Source organism: Budorcas taxicolor, chromosome 25, assembly GCF_023091745.1.
Source record: "Budorcas taxicolor isolate Tak-1 chromosome 25, Takin1.1, whole genome shotgun sequence".
In the NCBI taxonomy this organism is placed as follows: Eukaryota; Metazoa; Chordata; class Mammalia; order Artiodactyla; family Bovidae; genus Budorcas; species Budorcas taxicolor.
This window is the reverse complement of record NC_068934.1, coordinates 10,608,555-10,617,053: the sequence shown is the minus strand read 5'-3', so window position 1 is coordinate 10,617,053 and position 8,499 is coordinate 10,608,555.

The window sequence follows — 8,499 nt, the reverse complement described above, 5'->3', positions numbered from 1 at the left end:
CTGGAGTTTCAGCTTTACCATCGTTCCTTCCAAAGAAATCCCAGGGAGGATCTCCTTCAGAATGGACTGGTTGGATCTCCTTGCAGTCCAGGAGACTACTATCAGCAATTATATGCCAATAAAATGGACAACTTGGAAGAAACTGACAAATTAATAAAAAAGTACAACTTTCCAAAACTGAACCAGAAAGAAATAGAGAATCTTAACAGACCCATCACAAGCATGGAAATTGAAACTGTAATCAGAAACCTTCCAGCAAACAAAAGCCCAGGTCCAGATGCCTTCACAGCTGAATTCTCCCAAAACTTTAGAGAAGAGCTAACAACTATCCTACTCAAACTCTTCCAGAAAATCGCAGAGGAAGGTCAACTTCCAAACTCATTCTATGAGGCCACCATCACCCTAATACCAAAACCTGACAAGGATGCCACAAAAAAAGAAAACTACAGGCCAGTATCACTGATGAACATAGATGCAAAATTCCTTAACAAAATTCTAGCAATCAGAATCCAACAACAAATTCAAAAGATCATACACCATGACCAAGTGGGCTTTATCCCACGGATGCGAGGATTCTTTAATATCTGAAAATCAATCAATGTAATACACCACATTAACAAATTGAAAAATAAAAGCCATATGATTATCTCAATAGATGCAGAGAAAGCCTTTGACAAAATTCAACATCCATTTATGATAAAAACTCTCTAGAAAGCAGGAATAGAAGGAACATATCTCAACATAATAAAAGCTATATATGACAAACCCACAGCAAACATTATCCTCAATGGTGAAAAATTGAAAGCATTCCCCCTAAAGTCAGGAAAAAGACAAGGGTGCCCACTTTCACCACTACTATTCAACGTAGTTCTGGAAGTTTTGGCCACAGCAATCAGAGCAGAAAAAGAAATAAAAGGAATCCAGATTGGAAAAGAAGTAAAACTCTCACTGTTTGCAGATGACAGGATCTCTACATAGAAAACCCTAAAGACCCCACCAGAACATTACTAGAGCTAATCAATGAATATAGTAAAGTTGCAGGATATAAAATCAACACACAGAAATCCCTTGCATTCCTATACACTAATAATGAGAAAATAGAAAAAGAAATTAAGGAAACAATTCCATTCACCATTGCAATGAAAAGAATAAAATACTCAGGAATTTATCTACCTAAAGAAACTAAAGACCTATATATAGAAAACTATAAAACACTGGTGAAAGAAATCAAAGAGGACACTAATAGATGGAGAAATACACCATGTTCATGGATCGGAAGAATCAGTATAGTGAAAATGAGTATACTACCCAAAGCAATCTATAGATTCAATGCAATCCCTATCAAGCTATCAACAGGATTTTTCACAGAGCTAGAACAAATAAGTTCACAATTTGTATGGAAATACAAAAAACCTCAAATAGCCAAAGCAATCCTGAGAAAGAAGAATGGAACTGGAGGAATCAACCGGCCTGACTTCAGGCTCTACTACAAAGCCACAGTCATCAAGACAGTATGGTACTGGCACAAAGACAGCAATATACACCAATGGAACAAAATAGAAAGCCCAGAGATAAATCCATGCACCTACGGACACCTTATCTTTGACAAAGGAGGCAAGAATATACAATGGAGAAAAGACAATCTCTTTAACAAGTGATGCTGCTGGGAAAACTTGTAAAAGAATGAAACTAGAACACTTTCTAACACCATACACAAAAATGAACTCAAAATGGATTAAAGATCTAAACATAAGACCAGAAACTATAAAACTCCTAGAGGAGAACATAGGCAAAACACTCTCCGACATAAATCACAGCAGGATCCTCTATGACCCATATCCCAGAATACTGGAAATAAAAGCAAAAATAAACAAATGGGAACTAGTTAAAATTAAAAGCTTCTGCAAAACAAAGGAAAATATAAGCAAGATGAAAAGACAGGCTTCAGATTGGGAGAAAATAATAGCAAATGAAGCAACTGACAAAGGACTAATCTCAAAAATATACAAGCAACTCCTGCAGCTCAATTCCAGAAAAATAAACGACCCAATCAAAAAGTGGGCCAAAGAACTAAACAGACATTTCTCCAAAGAAAACATACAGATGGCTAACAAACACATGAAAAGATGCTCAACATCACTCATTATCAGACAAATGCAAATCAAAACCACAATGAGGTACCATTTCACACCAGTCAGAATGGCTGAGATCCAAAAGTCTGCAAGCAATAAACGCGGGAGAAGGTGTGGAGAAAAGGGAACCCTCTTATACTGTTGGTGGGAATGCAAACTAGTATAGCCACTATGGAGAACAGTGTGGAGAGTCCTTAAAAAACTGGAAATAGAACTGCCTTATGACCCAGAAATCCTACTGCTGGGCATACACACCGAGGAAACCAGAATTGAAAGAGACACATGTACCCCAATGTTCATCGCAGCACTGTTTATAATAGCCAGAGCATGGAAGCAACCTAGATGTCCATCAGCAGACGAATGGATAAGAAAGCTGTGGTACATATACACAATGGAGTATTACTCAGCCATTAAAAAGAATACATTTGAACCAGTTCTAATGAGGTGGATGAAACTGGAGCCTATTATACAGAGTGAAGTAAGCCAGAAAGAAAAACACCAATACAGTATACTAATGCATATATATGGAATTTAGAAAGATGGTAACAATAACCCTGTATGCAAGACAGCAAAAGAGACACAGATGTATCGAACAGTCTTCTGGACTCTGTGGGAGAGGGAGAGGGTGGGTTGATTTGGGAGAATGGCATTGAAACATGTATAATATCATACATGAAATGAATCACCAGTCCAGGTTTGATGCAGGATACAGGATGCTTGGGGCTGGTGCACTGGGATGACCCAGAGAGATGGTATGGGGAGGGAGGTGGGAGGGGGTTTCAGGATGGTGAACACGTGTATACCTGTGGTGGATTCATGTTGATGTATGGCAAAACCAATACAATATTGTAAAGTAATTAACCTCCAACTAAAATAAATAATTTTTTTAAAAATTACTAAATGTATCAATGTCCCAACCTCTCTGCTGATGACACTGGTGATGCCCTGCTCCCGTCATGCCTGCTTTCCTGCTGGACATGTGTCTCACCCCTTGGAACCACATTGGAAGCCCTTGGAACCACATTCCAAACCCTTGGAAGCCTAGATAACGAGAGTCATCAGCTTTTTATGTCACCTGAAAAAAATCCTCTCTATTCCATCCCTAAAAAGGAGCTGCACATTTCCACCATCAGACTCTCCACTGGATCATTAACCTGATCATAGAAATGGCCATCGGATACACAAAATGGTTTTCAACATCACTAACCGTCAGGGAAACGCAAATCAAAACCCTACTGAGAGATCACCTTACACCTCTTAAAATAGCTGTCATAAAAATGATCAGAAATAAATGCTAGCAATAACGTGCAGCAAGGGGAATCCTCTTGCAGTGTTGGTAGGAAAGTAAATTGCTGCAATTGCTATGGAAAGCAGTATGAATATTCCTCAAAATATTAAAAACATAGTTCAGTTCAGTCACTCAGTTGTGTCTGAATTTTGCAACCCCATGGACTGCAGCACGCCAGGCTTCCCTGTCCATCACCAACTCCTGGAGCTTGCTCAAACTCATGTCCATCGAGTTGGTGGTGCCATCCAACCATCTCATCCTCTCTCTTCCCCTTCTCCTCCTGCCTTCAATCTTTCCCAGCATCAGGGTCTTTTCCAGTGAGTCAGTTCTTCACATCAAGTGACCAAAATTTGGAGCTTCAGCTTCAGCATCAGTCCTTCCAGTGAATATTCAGGACTGACTTCCTTTACAATTGACTGATTTGATCTCCTTCCAGTTCAAGGGACTCTCAAGAGTCTTCTCCAACACCAAGTTCAAAAGCATCAATTCTTCAGCTCTCAGCTTTCTTTATAGTCCAACTCTCACATCCATATGTGGCTACTGGAAAAACCACAGCTTTGACTAGACAGGCCCTTGTTGGCAAAGTAATGTCTCTGCTTTTTAATATGCCATCTAGGTTGGTCACAGCTTTTCTTCCAAGGAGCATCTTTTAATTCCATGGCTGCAGTCACTATTCGCAGCGATTTTGGAGCCCAAGAAAATAAAGTCTATCACTGTTAAAAGAAAGAAAGAAAGAAAGAAATCTGAACACTATACTTTTGAACTGTGGTGTTGAAGAAGACTCTTGAGAGTCCCTTGGACTGCAAGGAGATCCAACCAGTCCATCCTAAAGGAAATCAGTCCTGAATATTCATTGGAAGGACTAATGCTGAAGCTGAAACTCCAATACTTTGGCCACCTGACACACAGAACTGACTCACTGGAAAAGACCCTGATGCTGGGAAAGATTGAAGGCAGGAGGAGAAGGGGAAGAGAGAGGATGAGATGGTTGGAAGGCATCACCAACTCGATGTACATGAGTTTAAGCAAGCTCCAGGAGTTGGTGATGGACAGGAAGCCTGGCGTGCTGCAGTCCATGGGGTCACAAAGAGTCAGACACGACTGAGTGACTGAACTGAACTGAACCAATTCCAGTATTCTGGCCTAGAGAATTCCATGGACTGTACAGTTCATCAGTCCGGTCACAAAGAGTTGGACACAACTGAGCAAATTTCACTTCACTTAGCAACTAAATAACAGAAACAAAAGTAGTTAATACATATATAGTACATAGCACAGCATCAATTATACAATAAGCAACTAGTACATTTAGATTTTACTTTTTTATTTTACTGACTTTTATGTAGTTCTGAATGGAAACTGAGAACAACTGGTTATACCATAATTCCTTCCATACCATTCACTCTGGGCCTTAGCATATTGGAAACGTATATTATTTTACAGAATCAGCCTTAACTTTTCCATATTTTGATCAGTCTGAATTGCCTCTGCCCTAATTCGTTCACAACTGCTTTCCACTGAAGGATCACAAAGAGAAGTTCTAGTTGCCTGTTCTTTATGGAAAGTCTTGCAAGTTCCTGCTTCTACAAATTAAGAACATAATTAGGTGTTTCATGAATTTACGCTTATTTGTGAGGCTTGTTATTGGAGTTGCTAGAGGTAAATTTTTATTTAGGAAGGAGAGCCAGCATTGTAAAGTTTCATTGTTTGGTTTTTGGGTTCTTTTGTTTTACTATAACTTAAATTTTGGTAGTGCTTATTTGTTGGACTACACTATAAAATGAAGAGTAATTTTTCAAAGAACTTCCACAAATACAATTTTTTTTAGCAGCTTCTATTTCTAAACTTTACTATTCATATAGAAACAGCAGTTATTTAAGTTGAACTTGTGTTTTTATGGAAGTTTTATATACTAGGGAATCTAGCATATATAAAGACAGAAAGGCTGCAGAATACAGATATATTAAGATCATTTCTCCCTATTTGATGTAAAACACCCTTCCGGTCATTTTTCCTCTCTTGGATTTTTTTTCAGCCTCAAGTTTATTATATACTCCATTTTAATGTGTCAGGATGCTAGACAAAATGAATAGAAGAGGGAAAAAAGGATATAGCTGAGACCAATATATATATATATATTTCCCCCTTAAATCTGAGTGTGCTACCATGCTGAGAGTCTATATCATAGCAATGCTGTTAGAGAGAGAAGTCCTTGCTCACCTGGAACTAGGGACTGGACCATTTTTTAACGGTTTTACTGTGTTTACTTAGACCAGGAAAAATATTCCCTGATTCTTACCTCCAATACCTTTATCTTCACTTTTCTGAGCCATACTCAGCCTCAGAAAATTGATGAAAAATGTTATGAGGACATGTCAATCTAGAATTTGATAACTGCCTGCTTTGGACAGAATGTCTGTGTCCTCCCCAAATTCATATGTTGAAGCCCTAACCCTCAGTCAAGCTGTATTTAGAGATGGGGCTTCTAAGGAAGTAACTAAGGTTAAACGAAGTCATAAGAGTAGGGCCCTGATCTGACACTGTAAGAATCGTTATAAGAAATGATTTTATATATGATATTATACATGTTTCAATGCCATTACACATGTACACCTGTGGCGGATTCATATTGATGTATGGCAAAACCAATAAAATATTGTAAAGTAATTAGGCTACAATTAAAATAAATAAATTTATATTAAAAAATAAAAACAAAAAAAGAAACGATTTCTTCTCTCTCCCTCTTCAAAAACTAAAAGGAGGTCATATGAACAGACAGGAAGAAGTGAGCTCTCTGAAACCCAAGGGGAGAGCTTTCACCAGACACCAACACTGCTGGCACCTTGAGCTTGAACTTTCAGCCTGTAGAACAATAAGAAACTAAATTTCTGTCGTTTAAGCCACCTCATCTGGTATTTTGTTCTGTTAGCCCTAGTAGACCAGTACTCTCCTCAAAATGAAGAAATCTGTTTCATTCTTTGCATCTCCAAGAGTTACAGAGGTTCAGTAGCTACTGGGGAGAGGAATTGACAGTTAAGTTAGTCCTTCCCCTCCTCTGTGTGTGTCCCCATCACATTACATTTCAACTATTAACAGTTTGTCAGCAATTCTTTTCATAATAATTTCTGCTTTTCTCCTTTACTAGACTATGGAAAAGGGAGTAGTACCATTTTTAGCCTTATATTGTTCCAGTGTTAAGCACAACATAGGAGTAACAAACGTTGCCAGTTACCTGCCCAAAATCCATTTTTCTGCTTTTTTTCCTGCTAAAATATTTTTCTAGATGGCCTTTCAGATACAGGAGCTATGTGATTGTGATTCAGTTCTAGATAATGGACACAAGAAAATATTTTGTTTTCCTCATTTATTACTGACAACTCTTTTTCCTTATTTATTACACTTTGGGCAGCAATTTGCATGTGACACTGGAGTAGTAGCTATCTTGCTTCATGAGATGATAGGCCTGAAGACAAAAGCTACATACTATCAACAGTGGACTAGAAAGATAGAAGGGAGCTGGGAAATTGATAAAATAATGGAATCATTTTATCAGTCCTGGCTTATTTTCGTCTGCACCTCTTGATTTGAAGGGGGAAATGTTTTATTTCATCAAGCCTGATATTGAGATCTCTGTTACTTGCAGATGATGCAATTGGTAACTGACACTAGGAGATCAATAAATGTTTATTGATTTGAACTGAATGAATATGGACAGTATTGCCAAAGCTTATGAATTAAATATCCCAGTTAGATACACTCACCATATGTAGAATTTGGGGCTGGAGTGGGTCATGGGAACTAAGAATAAAAAACAATCTGGATGATCTACAGAACACCTAAGATTGACTATTCTTTGTTTCAGGGCCCTCACACTAATTTCAATTCAATTCAGTTCAATCGCTCAGTTGTGTCTGACTCTTTGCAACTCCATGAATCGCAGCACGCCAGGCCTCCCTGTCCATCACCAACTCCCAGAGTTCACTCAGACTCATGTCCATCGAGTCAGTGATGCCATCCAGCCATCTCATCCTCTGTCATCCCCTTCTCCTCCTGCCCCCAATCCCTCCCAGCATCAGAGTCTTTTCCAATGAGTCAACTCTTCACATGAAGTGGCCAAAGTACTGGAGTTTCAGCTTTAGCATCATTCCTTCCAAAGAAATCCCAGGGCTGATCTCCTAACTAATTTAATAAGTCAATAAAAATTGCATACTGATAAAAAAACAAAAATTTAGTCAGGAGAAAAATAGGCAACACTGTTTTTCTGGAACATCTCTCAGAATTTTGAAGCATCATTAACAGATAATATCTACACAAACAGAAAACAGCAGAAGATTCATAGTAGATTAATATACTATGCAAAGGAGAGAGAAAAGGAAGATACAGACATGAGAAATGTGTGGAGCAGATAAAAAAGAAGAGAGAACTCCACTCCAGATATTGGCACTGACTATACTAGAGAGTACAAATGGGGAGGGCATGAGCACGCAATAATAATGTCAGGTACTATCACCTTGGAATGTCAGTCGGTTCAGTTCAGTCACTCAGTCATGTCTGACTCTCTGACCCCACAGACTGCAGCACGCCAGGCCTCCCTGTCCATCACCAACTCCCGGAGTTTACTCAAACTCATGTCCATTAGGTCGGTGATGCCATCCAACCATCTCATCCTCTGTCGTCCCCTTCTCTTCCTGCCTTCAATCTTTCCCAGCATCAGGGTCTTTTCAAATGAGTCAGTTCTTCACCTGTACTATAATGCAAGTATTCTACTATGTATTTAATATACTTTCTTATTCAAATCTCAGAGAAACTCTTGAGAAAGTCATTTTGTACCCATTTTTCAGATAAGTAAATTGAGTCTTGTGTGGGTGTGCACACAATTTTGCCCCACCCTTTGCAACCCCATGGACTGTAGCCTGTCAGGATCCTCTGTCCATATGGAATTTTCGCAGCAAGAATACTGGAGTGGATTGCTATTTCCTACTCCAGGGAATTCCCTGACCCAGGGATCAAACCCACATCTCTTACACCTCTTGCCTTGGCAGGAGGGTTCTTTACCACTAGTGCCACCTGCGAAGTCCA